The following is an 11,064-nucleotide window of genomic DNA, read 5'->3' on the forward strand; positions in this document are numbered from 1 at the left end:
AAATTGGGCTAATCAATGGGGTTTTTGTCTTTCAGTTGCAAAAACCCTATGCTTTTCAAAGAAGAAGAAAACTCCTGAAGTTAAATTAAATTCTTATAAACAAACATGAGATCAAGTATCACTAATAAGGTATCTGGGAGTATGGATAGATTCCAAATTAACATTTGGGCCACATATTAAGAAAGTAGTTGATAAATGTAAGAAAGGAGGTTTAGCTCCTGCGTACCTAACTAGCCTTATACCACGTTACAATCCATTACGCTCCCAAGGTCTCAAAACGCTGGACTTTTGGTAGTTCCTAGGATAGCAAAGTCCACTAAAGGAGGTAGAGCTTTTTCACATTTGTCTCCCAAACTCTGGAATAGCCTTCCTGATAATGTCCGGGGTTCAGACACACTCTCTCTATTTAAATCTAGAATAAAACGCATCTCTTTTGCCAAGCATTCGAATATTGCATCTCTTAAATTTTGACTGCAGTTGCATCTGATCAAATGAGCGTTCTTATTCTTTAGCTTGGGTTAAACTAATACATTTTACTTTGTTGGAACAGCAGCTATGCTAATTATGTCTCTATTTGTTTCTCGATATAGACAATCTCCAGTCTGGATCCAGAACACCTGAGAAGAGATGATGCTGACCCCTCAGAGGACTTCAGATGATGCTAACCCTGAATCAACAAACAGAACTAACAAATATTGCTACAAGTGTGATTGCACCATATAATAATTGCTGTTAATAAAAATCATTGTCTGGCTGACTATGTTTTGTATTAATTTTTCTGAATAATCCTGTCATATGCACATAAACTGACAGTCACCACTTATAACCTACAACTAAATATTGTAGAAATGTAATTTTCTGTAAAGTTCCTTTGTAATGATTTGTATCGTAAAAAGCGCTAAACAAATAAACTTGAATTGAATTGAATTGAATTGAATTGAATTGAATGTTCTGAGGTGCTTGGCAGGAGTGGATTGGGGAGCTACTAGACATTCTCTTAGAAGGGTATAAAGTGCATTAGTTATAGGTCAGCAATTTATTGCTGTAGAGTATTATATGGCTCAGCATAAACATCATTATTAAATAGGATAAAAGTTATTCAAAACCAAGCCCTTAGAATATGTTGTGGAGCGTTTAGATCCTCTCCTGTGACAGCTTTAGAAATTAGTTAAACACCACTAGACATTCATGAAATTCATCTTAAAATGGTATATTGGACTGGTATTAAATGTCATTTTACAAATCATCCAGTAAAGAAAATATTGGAGAGCTGCTGGGAGTATGAGCAGACATATCTGAATAGCTTTGGCTGGACAGTAGGAAAGCAGGCTCAACAAATATCAGTGTATCAGTATCAGTGATATCAATATTTAATTTAATAAATGAAAACCAGAAATATATTCCAAAATGGACAATAGTGCAGCAGCATTTAGGTAGTAATTACTTTCAGTTTTAACAAATTCATACAGATGGTTATGCCATGTATATCCCTCACTTTAAATATAAATCTGCAAAAAGAACTGCTAATAATATATCAGTATAAGCAACAGAGAAGATCGCTATTTAGATAGTGGGTGGAAGAAATCCAACCAACAACAGTGGTATCCTGTTCAGATTCATATTCTGTACTCACAAGTATACTGAGTGGAAAGTCGGAATTCAGACAAGATACAGTGGTTACGGAATGTATTCAGACCCCCTTAAATTTTTCACTCTTTGTTTTTATTGCAGCCATTTCGTAAAATAATTTGTTAATTTTTTTCCTCATTTATGTATACACAACACCCCACATTGACAGAAAAACACAGAATTGTTGACATTTTTGTAGATTTATTAAAAAAGAAAAACAGAAATATCACGTGGTCCTAAGTATTCAGACCCTTTGCTATGACGCTCATAAATTTCTCAGGTGCTGTCCATATCTTCTGATCATCCTTGAGATGGTTCTACACCTTCATTTGAGTCCAGCTGTGTTTGATTATACTGATTGGACTTGATTAGGAAAGCCACACACCTGTCTATATAAGACCTTACAGCACACAGTGCATTTCAGAGCAAAAGAGAATTATGAGTTCAAAGAACTGCTTGAAAAGCTTAGAAACAGAATTGTGGCAAGACACAGAACTGGTCAAGGTTAGAAAAAAAATTCTTGCTGCACTTAATGTTCCTAAGAGCACCGTGGCCTCCATAATCCTTAAATGGAAGACGTTTGGGATGACCAGAACCCTTCTTAGAGCTGACCATCCGTCCAAACTGCGCTATCGGGGGAGAATAGCCTTGGTGAGAGAGGTAAAGAAGAACCCAAAGATCACTGTGCCAGAGATGTAGTCGGGAGATGTGAGAAAGTTGTAGAAAGTCAGCCATCACTGCAGCCCTCCACCAGTCGGGGCTTTATGGCAGAGTGGCCTGACGGAAGCCTCTCCTCAGTGCAAGACACTAGAAAGCCCACATGGAGTTTGTTTAAAAACACCTGAAGGACTCTGGTTTGATGGTCTGAACTTTTTGGCCTTAATTCTAAGCGGTATGTGTGGAGAAAACCAGGCACTGCTCATCACCTGTCCAATACAGTCCCAACAGTGAAGCATGGTGGTGGCAGCATTTCAGCTGCAGGGACAGGATGACTGGTTGCAATCAAGGGAAAAATGAATGCAGCCAAGTACAGGGATATCCTGGATGAAAACCTTCTCCAGAGTGCTCAGGACCTCAGACTGGGCCGAAGGTTCACTTTCCAACAAGAAAATGACCCTAAACGCACAGCTAAAATAACGGAGTGGCTTCACAACAACTCCATAGCCATGTTTCCATTATCGAGCTAAGACCGGGCGTGCTAGTGCGTGCCAGGGCCAGTCGCGTTTCCACTGTCACTTCCGGGGCTTGATCGTGCCTCGCTGGGGCTTCCTCGGGGCCAATGGCCAGGGTTTTTTGGCCCGACGAAAACCTTGGGCCAAAGAGGGCCAGCTGGGGCTAGAGGAGTGGTTATGAACAAAGGCGGAGTTTCTCAGCGTCTAGAGAGTGTCAGCGCAGATCATTTCAGAAAGATAACAGCTGTAACACCAGCATTAAAGACGTTTTAAAATAAGTTGAGCTCAAAACTCACTCTTAGTTAGCAGCAAGTGTTTGAAATAACTTGATCCGATGTGGATTATAATCACTAAACAAGGCAGAAATATTTATAAGCGATGTAAAAGACTACGCACGCTAAACATTAACGTTACCATATTGTCACGCTGTCAGTCTCTGTTTTCCTGGGTGTCCCCTAGTGAGCTCACTTCTCCTTAGGCACTTCACCATAAGCACTTTAATTCCGCTAGTCTGGTCATGTCTTCACAGTAATTGCACTCCAATTAAATCGCACAGGTGCTGACAATCCTTTGTCATTAGTCTCCCTATATAGAGCTGTCTTTCTCTGTTGTCTGTATGGAGTCCTTACCCTATGTGTGAGTTGTGCTCGTCTCCCGAGTCTTCCTGTTACCTTCTTGTTCCTCCGAGTTCTTATCCGTTTCATCCGGTTCCCTTTTTGTTTGGTTTGTCTCCCATGACTGTTTATTTTGTATTTTTCCCTTCTGTTAATAAAACCCATACTTGCAATTGGATCCTACCCTCTCCTTGTGTTTATCCTAAACCCAACCGTCACAGAAGGACTCCATCACATTGGATCCAGCAGTATGTTGAATACCATTCCCTCCCCAGCCAGCAAGAGGGAGAGAAATGGTTTCGAGGGCTCTCGCCTAGTGGTGTTCCGGGGGGACCAGGGGAGGTCGCTCCGGAGCAAGTGGTCGAGAGGAGGTCCGGCAGCGATCGCCACTGTGGGCTCCCGTCGAACCGGGATTCGGTTGGGGACTGCCATTTCCCCAGGAGGTCCCGAGAGGAGAGGGGAGACACAGATTGGCCGCCAGCCCAGCGCCACAGCACATGATGGCCAACAGCCCAGACTACAGCACAGGATGGCCGCCAGCCCAGCGCCACAGCACAGGATGGCCGCCAGCCCAGCGCCACAGCACAGGATGGCCGCCAGCCCAGCGCCACAGCTCAAGATGGCCGCCAGCCCAGTGCCACAGCACAAGATGGCCGCCAGCCCAGCTCCACTGTACAAGATGGCCGCCAGCTCAGCGCCTAAGCCCAAGATGGCAGCAGTGACATTTTTGGAGTATTTCTCTAATTTATCTAAGATTCCAGAGATTCCCAAAATGGTTCACGTCATGGCTGCTGAGCCAGCGTCTCAGCCCAAGATGGCAACCAGCCCAGTGCGACAGCCCAAGATGGCCGCCAGCCCAGAGCAACAGCACAAGATGGCCGACTCTACGCCTGAGTCTCCAGACAGGGTGCCACCGACTCACCATCATAGACGGCGGAGGAGGAGGAGACAGGCGTCTACCGCTCCTCAAAGTCCGGAGGACGTTCCCGAGCAGCCCACTGTTGTCCTGCAGGACGTTCCCGAGCGGGCAGCTGCCGTGCCCGCTGCAGTTCCCGAGGCGGTGCCCGATGCAGTTCCCGAGGTGGTGCCCGATGCAGTTCACCAAGGCGGTGCCCAATGCGTTTCCCGAGGTGGTGCCCGATGCAGTTCCCGAGGCGGTGCCCGATGCGTTTCCCGAGGCGGCGCCCGATGCAGTTCCCGAGGCGGCGCCCGATGCAGCGCCCGATGCAGTTCCCGAGGCGGTGCCGAGTCGAGTCAGGTGTTCGTGGACCCTCCAGAGTCAGGGTTAGTCACCGTCGACCTTCCAGAGCTAGGGTTAGTCACTGTCGACCTTCCAGAGTCAGGGCTAGTCACCGATGGCCTTCCAGAGTCAGGGCTAGTTACTGATGGCCTTCCAGAGTCAGGGCTTGTCACTATTGACCTTTCAGAGTCGAGTCAGGTTCCCATGAACTCTCCAGAGACCAGGCTAGTCACCGGTGATCTTCGAGGACTGAGTCAAGTCACCGGTGATCTTCGTCCTCCCATGGGGTCGGCCACAAGAATGTGGTGGTCTTCCGCTCCGCCCTGGGGGACTCTGGCCTTGACTACGAGGATGTGGTGGTCTTCCGCTCCGCCCTGGGGGACTCTGGCCTTGACTACGAGGATGTGGTGGTCTTCCACTCCGCCCTGGGGGACTCTGGCCTTGACTACGAGGATGTGGTGGTCTTCCGCTCCACCCTGGGGGACTCTGGCCTTGACTACGAGGATGTGGTGGTCTTCCGCTCCGCCCTGGGGGGGCTTCTGCCTTGACCACATGGGTGTGATGGCCCTCTGTTCCGCCCGGGTGGTAATCACCTAATGTCCTCCATTTACCCATGTTTTTGTTTTCATTTGTTTTTCTATTTTCCTCCTTTGGACCTGGCCCTCCGTCCCTCCCCTTTGTTTTTCCTCCGCCGGTCCACCACCCTCCTGGACTCCTTGTTTTGTGTTTCACCTCTCCTGCTTCTGCCTCGCCATTCCATCTGGTTGTTACGTCTCTGTTTTCTTCCATTTTACCTGGTTGTCCTGTCTTTGTCTCTCCATTCCACCTGGTTGTTTGTCTCTGTTTTCTGACCCTCCGTCCCTCCCCCTAGTCCGCCGCCGCTTTACCTCCCTCCTACCTCTTTTTCTGTTGGGTTTTCCGGGGTTTCAGGTGGAGCATCTGGGAGCTGCTCCGTAGGGGAGGGGGTAATGTCACGCTGTCAGTCTCTGTTTTCATGGGTGTCCCCTAGTGAGCTCACTTCTCCTTAGGCACTTTAATTCCGCTAGTCTGGTCATGTCTTCACAGTAATTGCACTCCAATTAAATCGCACAGGTGCTGACAATCCTTTGTCATTAGTCTCCCTATATAGAGCTGTCTTTCTCTGTTGTCTGTATGGAGTCCTTACCCTATGTGTGAGTTGTGCTTGTCTCCCGAGTCTTCCTGTTACCTTCTTGTTCCTCCGAGTTCTTATCCGTTTCATCCGGTTCCCTTTTTGTTTGGTTTGTCTCCCATGACTGTTTATTTTGTATTTTTCCCTTCTGTTAATAAAACCCATACTTGCAATTGGATCCTACCCTCTCCTTGTGTTTATCCTAAACCCAACGTCACACATATAAACATGGTAAATATGACCGCTTGGATAAATCAGTTGTCAGCTTCTTATTCTCTATTACAATTGTGTATTTATTAAGTAACATTTTATCTGTCGTTTCGTGAGTTTAGCTCCACGTTGCATATCATCAAAATATAATAATGATTTTTGTTTGGGAGCTTTTATAAAAATAGAAAGTCTTCGCTGCGGATCATTTCAGAAAGAAAACAGCTTTAACACCATCATTAAACACTTTTTTTTTTAAATAAGTTGAGCTCAAAACTCTCTTTCAGTCAGCAGCGAGTGTTTGAAATAACTTGATCCAATGTGGATTATAGAATCACCATACAAGGCTGAAATATTTATAAGCGATGAAGAAGATATGGACGCTAAACATGTTACCATAGTAAACATGGTAAAATATGACCGCTTGAAGAAATCAGACGTCAGCTCCTTATTCTCTATCACAATCGTGTATTTATTAAGTAACTTATATTATCTCACGTTGCCTATCATAAAAGAATATAGCCTAATAATGTTTTTTGTTCGAGAGCTTTTATAAAAATAGAGATATTATCATTCATTCTAAATATGACGGCTACTGTGGCTAATAAACAGAAACATGAGCGTTAAAAATAAATGAATAAGATAGAAATAAGTGTATTTATGTGTGATTAATTTTGAGTCTTGATAAATTAAATCAATATGATCAGTGCATCACTTATTCTATAGTTAAAACTTCGATGCTTTTGAATTTGAATATATAACAAAGCATGCAAACAAACGGCCGCTTTTATCATGTTCGTTTTGTGATCGCACATGTTCCAGTGACTTACTTCTTAGTTTTCTGATAATTTCTCTTTTATGGTGAAATTTTGAGGTTGCATGACGTTGTTCTGAGAGGCGCGTAAAGGGCGTGTTTTAGTGACGTCCAGCGGTGCTTCAAGCTCCACTGTGGAAACCCTGTATCGCAAGCCATTTTAGCATTTAAAACGTTGTTTTGACTATCCATAAATATAATTTCGGATAGTCACATTTGTAATTCGGATAGTCATAATTATAATTCGACTAGTCACAATGACAATTAGAGATATCTGCAATTATAATTGCACTAGTAAGAAATCGGATTAGAGATATCTCTAAATATTTATGACTAGTCAAAACTACGTTTAATATATCTGTAATTACTTTATAGATATCTTCAATAGACGCGTCATACATCCGCAAATGAAATTAGAGATATCTCTAATTCAGTTTCGACTAGTCACAATTATAGTTTAAGATATCTGAAATGATAGTCGAAATGCTGTTGTGTGACGTCAGAATAAATTTACTCAGCACCTCGAAGCCTACTCTGCTAACCGCTAACAACATAATAAAAGTCTGCTTTTGTTGTCACGGAGAGAAAAGCTACTGGATGAGGTGCTTCAAGGTGTAATGGGCTCGTATCTGCATTGCAGTTTTCATCCTGGCATGCAGGAGTCACTATCAATGAGTACGGAGTCATGTTCCCTAAAGAACTGCAGATGGCTCTTGCCCTATGAACTCTGGCCCTATGGTCTCTTCGCTCCTCCAGAGGGCGTCATCGCCCCGTACCATGTTCAGTGCTCTGCTCATCAGTGTTGATTCCTCACACCTGTGTTTGACCCTTTATAAGTCTGTTTGTTCCCTGCTATTGTGTTCAGTATTGAGCCTATGCTTCCTGTGTATCCAGTTGCTAAGTAAAGTTTGATTGTTCTCGTATATTTGGACCCTTATGTCTTTTTCTGTTTAATGGTAGCTAAGTTTGCTACGTTTATTTTGTACTTTGTTTTGTCTAGTAAAGATTATTGTTACTTTTTGAAGATTCAGTCTGAGAGTAGCTCAGTGAGTAAATTCACCCTCTTAGAGCACCAGAAACCTGGGTTCAATCCCAGCTTGAGGCAGCCTTGTTACAGCAAGACTGAACCATGGAAGCAAACCCAGCGGAAGAGTCTTCACCACCCTCCAATGTGGAACGGGTCCTAGCTGCACTCTCTGAGCAAGCCACTACCATCCAACGACATGATCAAACTCTATCTCAAATTGTCCAAATTTTGAGCCTTCAGTCCCAGGCATCTTCATCCTAAGAACTCCATCAGTCCCCTGATCCTCAACCTAGGCCCATGGTGACCCTTCCTTCTGAGCCCAGATTACCAGCCCCAGAAAGGTTTGATGGAAGCCCTGAGAGATGCAGAGGATTTATTACCCAGTGCACTCTGGCTTTTCAACTACAACCAAGTTGTTTTCCCACTGAAAGCAGTAAGGTGGTCTACATCATTACTCTCCTCACCGGTAAGGCGCTCGAATGGGCCTCAGCTTTGTGGGACCAGAAGTCTCCACTAACCACAAACAGTCAACAGTTCATCATGGAGATGAAGAGAGTTTTCCAACATCCAGCCAGTGGAGGTGATGTCGATCGTCGCCTGCTGAATCTCTCTCAAGGTACCCGGAGCGCAGCTGAGTTCGCCATAGAGTTTCGCACTCTGGTAGCTGAGAGTAGATGGGATCAAAGAGCCCTAAGAGCGACCTTTCACCATGCTTTGTCATCAGAGCTCAAGGACGAGTTGGCATTCCGAGACCCTGCCCCTGACCTTGAGTCCCTCATTGATGTAGCTATCCGGGTTGACCATCGCCTCAGAGAACGCCAGATAGAGCGGCAGCGGGAGACCAGCTTATTTGAGGCCACCAGTCCTGTTAAATTATCTCCTCCTCTTGTGGACATGGATGAACCCATGCAGTTGGGGGGAACTCGGATATCCCAGTCCGAACGTAATAGGAGGATGAGAGATAGATGCTGCCTCTACTGTGGCATGCCAGGACACTTTCGTACCAACTGTCCTGAGCTTTCGGGAAAAGCCAAGTCTCGTCCTGGAGTAGGGGGGCCTGGGCGAGAATAGGAACCATCCCCTGCTCAGCAAACTTGGGTTTGAGGATCCAGGCCACAATTACCATGGGCCAGAAACACCATCAAGTATGTGCCTTTGTAGACTCTGGGGCCGCCGGGAATTTTATGGACTTTAAGATGGCCCAAAGTCTTGCAATTCACCCTGTGACTCTCCAAGAACCCTTTAACATTACTGCAGTTGATGGCAGCCCACTGGGATCGGGTCGGGTCAGTGAGTGCACTCCACCTCTTCAGTTAAAAGTAGGGAACCACCAGGAATTGATTCAGTTTTTATTAATTCATACTCCTAGACTCCCTATAATCCTCGGTTTCCCATGGTTGACTGCTCATAACCCCAATATTGACTGGTCCAGAGGAGTTGTCACAGAGTGGGGAACACACTGCCAACTGTCAAATACCGCTTTCTGCGGTCCACCTGAGCTGAAGTCTGTCCAAGAATCAATGTCTGGCAATCCCAAGAGCAATTCCATCTTTAGGCTCAAAGCCCCGTCCGTGGAAGTCATGGCTATTCCCAGGATCGAACCAGTCACTATCAAGCCCCCTCTTTACCCTCCCGAGCCATCCCGAGTTCCCCCGGAATACATGGACCTCCTCGAAGTATTTAGTAAGGTCCAAGCTGCCACACTGCCCCACCACAGATCATACGACTGTGCTATTGAACTGATGCCAGGAACTTGCCCACCCCGTGGAAGGCCATTTTCCCTCTCTGGCCCTGAGAGATTAGCTATGGACAAGTATCTGAAGGAAACTCTAGATAATGGATTCATCCGTCCTTCCACATCACCGGCAGGAGCCGGTTTCTTCTTTGTTGAAAAGAAGGATGGCAGTCTCAGACCTTGTATTGATTATCGAGGCTTAAATAACATCACAATCAAGAATCGTTACCCCCTCCCACTTATGACCACAGCCTTTGAGATCCTGCAGGGGGCCACCATCTTTACCAAACTGGACCTCCGAAATGCATACCATCTTGTCAGGATCCGGGAGGGGGACGAATGGAAGACTGCATTTAATACCCCGACAGGCCACTACGAGTACCAGGTAATGCCATTCGGGCTGGTTAATGCTCCTGCTGTCTTTCAGGCCTTTATTAATGATGTCCTTAGAGAGATGCTGAATATATTTGTGTTTGTTTACTTGGATGATATTTTGATATTCTCCCGCAACCTCCAAGAACACATTCAGCATGTCAGACAGGTCCTGACCCAGCTGTTGAAGCACAAGCTCTTTGTTAAGCTGGAGAAGAGCGAGTTCCATGTCCCAGCTGTCTCATTTCTCGGCTTCCATGTGTCCAAGGGCAGCCTCCAGATGGATCCAGGCAAGATCCGAGCAGTCGTGGACTGGCCCCGACCCACTTCAGTCAAGCAGGTACAGCGCTTTCTGGGGTTCTCTAATTTCTACAGGAGATTCATAAGAAATTTTAGTTCTATTGCAGAACCTCTCTCCTAACTCACAAAGAAGTCCAACAGGCCATTCATGTGGACCAGCGATGCTGACCATGCATTCATTACACTGAAACAACGCTTCACATCTGCCCCCATTCTAACTCTCCCAGACCCAGAGCTGCCCTTTGTCCTGGAGGTGGATGCCTCGGATGTGGGGGTAGGAGCGGTCCTGTCACAGAAGTGTAAGAGTGATTCTAAACTTCACCCATGTGCTTTTTTTTCCCGCCGTCTTACCCCAACACAGAGAAATTATGACATTGGGAACAGGGAGCTGTTGGCCATTAAGATGGCATTGGAGGAGTGGAGGCACTGGCTTGAGGGTGCCAAACACCCATTCATAATCTGGACGGACCATCAAAATCTCACCTACATTCGAGATGCCAAGAGGTTAAACTCACGACAAGCCCGTTGGGCCCTTTTTTTTAACCGGTTCAACTTCATTCTCTCTTATCACCCAGGTTCCAAGAATCTCAAGCCAGATGCACTCTCGAGGCAGTTTGAACCACCTGAGAGGGAGTTGTGCCCAGAAACCATCCTCCCCGCAGCCAGGGTGATAGCCCCCATCCAGTGGGATATTGAGACTGCCGTCAGGAGAGCCCAACAGCAACAGCCTGGTCCAGGTAATGGCCCTGTAGGGTGTCTCTTTGTCCCAAATTGTATGCGCTCTGAGGTCCTGCAGTGGGCACA

The sequence above is a fragment of the Carassius auratus genome, chromosome 43, assembly GCF_003368295.1.
Source record: "Carassius auratus strain Wakin chromosome 43, ASM336829v1, whole genome shotgun sequence".
Lineage (NCBI taxonomy): Eukaryota > Metazoa > Chordata > Actinopteri > Cypriniformes > Cyprinidae > Carassius > Carassius auratus.